The sequence below is a fragment of the Opisthorchis viverrini genome (assembly GCF_000715545.1).
Source record: "Opisthorchis viverrini unplaced genomic scaffold opera_v5_271, whole genome shotgun sequence".
Classification (NCBI taxonomy): Eukaryota; Metazoa; Platyhelminthes; class Trematoda; order Opisthorchiida; family Opisthorchiidae; genus Opisthorchis; species Opisthorchis viverrini.
In genome coordinates this window covers 491,438-496,507 of record NW_008751929.1, presented here as the reverse complement: position 1 = coordinate 496,507, position 5,070 = coordinate 491,438, and positions in this window count along the sequence as shown.

Below are 5,070 nucleotides of genomic sequence, written 5' to 3'. Positions count from 1 at the left end.
AAAGGCGACGGACATTATCCCATGTGAGCGTGGTTTTCACAACACCAGCACGAGAGGAGAAGCACAGTTACTATGCTTTTTTGGAGAGAATATCGAGCAAAATCGGATCGTTAGGATTCGGAGATAGTGGGCGCAAAAACCCCGAGGGAGGGTAAAACGAGAGGTCTCCTCTCTGTCTGAATCATGACAGTGAAAAATTAGGAACCAAAACAACAAAACTGGTAAGCAGTAGAGTAAGGGTCATATAGCCGGTCAACTTTTCACAAATTTACGGATTTACGGATTGATACACCGGATCGAGGCTTTTGCCCAAGATTCCGGGTCGAATTTATTTTTTTGTTCAGCGTCTGTCGTTCACCTGAAAGACAGGCGAAAAAAGGGTGTAGCACTGCTATTTATGTTCTCAGCACAGGGCAGTATGCTTGCCAGCGCGAGGATTCACTTAAATAAATGTCTACTATCGCTTTGAACTGGGTTCTAGGAGCGTGGACAACCATCGGAGGAAGGTCATCCCCGCAGCCATTACCCGAAATGAGAAAAGGTTTTACCCAATGGATGTGTGCGCTCTGAGATTGAAGATCTTCTTAACATGTCGCCGCCGTGTCTTTGCTCGGTTAACGGTGAAAAGCCTGTTAGCCAAGCTTTTTTTAAAACGGGGCATAAGTAAGCATTGGGCCCCTTCGTAGGCGACGATACTCCAGGGAAAAGAGATCAAGCATCGCGTGACGGGTCTCGTAGTCCACGGACTTGAGGCCGGCAACCATTTTCGTAGCGGCTCGCTGGACACGCTCAATGAGGGTGACGTCTTCCATGCGCCCTGAGTAGACAACTTGGTTGGCGTACTCCTGGCGTAGGCTCCATAGAGTATTTGGAAGTCCATGCGAAGGACACGGGAGAAGGTGCGTCGGGTCATCCGTAAAATGGCGAATGCCTTTTGGGCCGATTTCTCATGGTGCAGTGAGAAGGACAGGTTTGAGGAGACCCAGATGCCCAAATCCTTTTTGGCATCTATCCTTATGATGTTTTCTGGTCCTTTCCCACCATGCCTAACAAAGGCTTCCGCGGAGTCTCCTCCAAATGATATATGGACGCACTTTTCGTCATTCAGAGGAAGGTGCCAGTCCAACGATCACTACCTTGCAAAGTCTATATCCATTTGGAGGGCACTGGCATTGAAACTTCAGGATTTCAAGTCGTCCGCAAAAAGTAGACATGGACTCGCAAGAACGTCTGGAAGGTCGTTGAAGTAGATCGAAACAGCAGTGGTCAAGGACTGAGCCTTGAGGAACTCCAATGGAGACAGGCGCTGGAGAAGAGTAGGTCAAGCCTACTCTCACTCGGAATGGTCTGTCTGACAGCAACGCCTTGATCCAATGAGGGATTTCCCCTTTAATCATGTAAGGCTCGAGTCTGGGTAGCAGCGGGAAGTGAGACCCTATCAAATGCTTTTGAGAATTCGAAAAATATGGCACCCGATATGAGTCCTTCGCCTTGGCTTCGGAGAGCGGTTTGGAAGAAATCCCCATTGAGCTGGGGTATCAGGGTACTTGAAGTAGGGTGATCTAGGATAGCTCGCTTTAGAGTGCGTTCCATCGCCCTGCACGGCACGCTAGTGAGGGTTATAGGCCCGTAGCTGCCAGACGACAGCCGGTTACCAGTTTTGTAGATTGGCTTAACAAGCGCTTCCTTCCAAGCAGAGGGAAGGCCGCCTTCGTCAAGCGACTGACGAAACACCAGGCAGAAATTATTTGCCAGTGTGGGCGACGTTTCTTTCGGGATCCTTGGGTGGACTTCGTCGAGCCCCAACGCACAGAATGGGTTGATCTTGTGCAACAGTTGAATGTCCTCCACCGTGAAGGCCAAGTTGGCTAGAGGCTCTTCGTAGTTACTCCTCTACAAGAGTGGATGTGGCGAGGACGTTGGGGTTGAACATAGAACTGCATGGTGTTTTCTGTAAACCTCAGATACTACTGTTGGGTCACTCGTGGGTTCTCCGATCCCGTCCCTCAAGGAGAACGCGGATGGCTTGTTTCTGCGGCGACGTCCCATGTGTTTGAACAAGACGTTTTTGTTTTTTCGAGCGAGGTCCAGAATGGTGGCTTGTTTTCGTACGTTCCATTGGTGTATTTCTGATATACAGCGGTTCCATATTTTGGGAAATGCTAGCTCATCTTCTGCATCTCCTGTAGCTGATGTTTTGAAAAAAAGTTGGGACCTTTTATCCGGATGTCACGGAATCCTTTTAGAGAGCCTGCGGCTCATCCCACTTCGTGCTGGTTTTTTGGGACGAATATCGCGTCAGCCCCGTTGACTTTCTGGACTATGGTCCCATATAATTCTCCCATTGGTGCTAGTCCCAGTTTAACTTGTTCAAGAGAGATGCGCATTCCTGAGAAGCCTTCCTAACGGAAGTATCGAAACCACGTTGGAATTTCGGGATTTCTGGCCCAATGGCGGTTGAAACAAAGGTCGACTATGTCCCAGTAGAGCGTTAATTGTTATCTGATCAACGAATTGTCTTCCGTTGGTGATGGCCAAATCCAGGGTGATATTAGTTGTCCTGCACGGTATCTGATGGATGGACGTGTTGAGTTCAGGTGTTCTAATGAGCGACTTAAATCAGCGCCGCTGCAATAAGCCCGCTTGGTCCGACGCGCTGGAGCTCCATCCAGGAGGACTTGGGAGCGTTGAATTCACTTACCAACAAGATCAGAGTGAAGTGGTAGTTCAATGGTGGTTCAAGGGTTTGTATGAGGAATTAGTCATCTTCAGACGGACCCGAGGGGCTACACCAAGAAGGAGAGAATCGGACCCGCGCAGCGGGATTTGGATCCACAGCGCATCGCAAAAAGTTGCAGGAATGGTACCTGAGAGGACAGTCGGGATTGGTGGGGCCGCATGTAAGTACAAAGCTACCCCACCAGCCCTCTCTCGTTTTGAGTCAGCTCGAAAAACAGAGTTACAGTCTGCCTAGTTCTCCGCGTCATAGACATCTGGTGTGAGCCAGTTCTCTGCGAGTGCGATTGGAGACGGCTGTTCGAGGCAACCTGACGGTTTAATATGGCAAAGTTTGTTGAAAGTGCTAAAGCAGTTTCTGGAGAAGCATTTTAACACTGTCTCTGCTGCCTCCGAGTGTGAGGAGCCGAAAGTTGGGTGACCAAGAAGGTTAGCAGACTTAATATTTGTGTGCCTTATTTGTGTGAGGACTCCGAAGGGGCCTCAGAAGCAATATCGTATGCTTCTTGTCTTGCTGGTTTCTGAAGATGCTTGTCACTTGCAAAGTTTTTTCGCCCCGTGAGAGCCCGGTCTGCTCGAGCCGTTGAGCCCTGGCGAGGGAGTTTTTACCAAGTCGGCGAAAATTTCGACCATTGCTGCCTGTAGCTCTTTCAGCGTCGGCTTTTTGGTAACCAGATTTGGTTTCGATCGAAGATTCGCGGTAAATTTTCGCCATCCTGGTTTCTTGGGAGTTTTGGCGGGGGTTGACCGGAAAAGTGTCCCTGTGAGGCACTGAGCGCTGTCTGGCGGCAAAAAGGAGTAATGCTTTCGGTGGTGCCCCAATGAGGCTCGTTTTCGCGGAGGATTGTACCTTGAAGCCAGCCAACAGTTTTCACATATGGCGAATCTTATGTGGCTTGTTTGTCTGCATTAGCTTTTATTTCGTGTTTATGTAGACACATGATCCGCCGGCGATCGGCGTGGCCAACTGGATTTACGAGGACTTTTCCGGTTGGCTGTAGTCACGTTTGCGGCTTTAGCTGTCGGGGCCCTGGGCGACGATTGTGTCCGCGTTCGACGTAGTGGAGCTGGAGATTGGCAGTTTCACATTCTCAATGGTCGTACGGTCGTCACAGGATTCACCAATATCGCGGTCAACGCATGTGGTTGATTTGCCGGTGTGCTTCGCCGCCGCTCTCCGCACATCCGACCCAGTCAAGTTCAGAATCTGTGACATCGGTGAGGAGTTCACGGTTGCAACTTTGTCGTCCGTTACGGAAAGAAACGCTGATAGCTCCACGTACTTTGGGCGTTGCTCCCACTTGGGGATTGCCTCGGCCCCAGCATCACTGCCTTTGCTGGACGAGAGGTCTATGATGGTTGAATAGAAGCTGCTGTCCGGAGACACTGTCGGTTGCGTCGGCATGCTTTCGGGGGCACAGGGGGCTGTGACCACAATCAGCTTGACCATGAGTTTGGGGTTGGCTGAACCGGCGCCAAGCGGAAGCCTGTTTCGCGCCTCTACCCTTGATCTACTGTGACCAAGCTGTCGCGCCTCTAGAGAACGATCCTCAGATGGACGCCTGATCATTGGGTAGGTCTTTTGAATGCTGCCGGCTCGCTCCAAGCTCTTCTGAACGGCAGACATGGGGAAAGGGTGACTAGAAGCCCAAGTGTTCGCTTGTTACCGTTCTGGTGTAGCCGTTCTGCGTGAACCGACTGGTGGTCAGGCTTGGTGAGGGCACTACTAAGAGACGACTGTGCCAGATTCGTTGGCGCGATTCCTCCGGAGAATGACCCTTAGATTATCAGTCAGCTATCCCTTAAGCACTTGTCCACTAGAGACGCTGCGGCGGTCTTAACTGCCGCGTCAGAGAACTGCATGAATTTCATCGCAGTCAACGGACCCGGATGGGTAGCGCGAGGTACTCCTTCAGCGAAAAATTTTTATCAACTTTTGTCCAGGTTGCTGAATTATTTGTGTTTGAGTCCCCCAGTGCTTTAGAGAACACCTCTAGCTTTGGGTCGAGTATCCCGATCCAAGCGGAGCACATCTTTCTGATTCAGCAATGGGCATTAGGTTTAATTTTGGGGGCTCTTTTCTTAGCTGCGATATGCATTGCACCCTTAATGTAGAGGCGGCTAGTGCATACAAACGGGCCAAGAGAGTAAGCTAATCAGCTTATCTGGTCGTCCTGTAAACCTGTGCATTTGAAGTGCTATCAGGCCTTGCAGGTGTGGCATTGCATACCGCGTTTTACGTTCGACGGGCAGCCGTTTTGCCCAAATCTGTGATGGCCCATCGATGGCTGCAGAGGACCTAAAACCACCGCTGAGGCCTCGTGACCTTGGGCT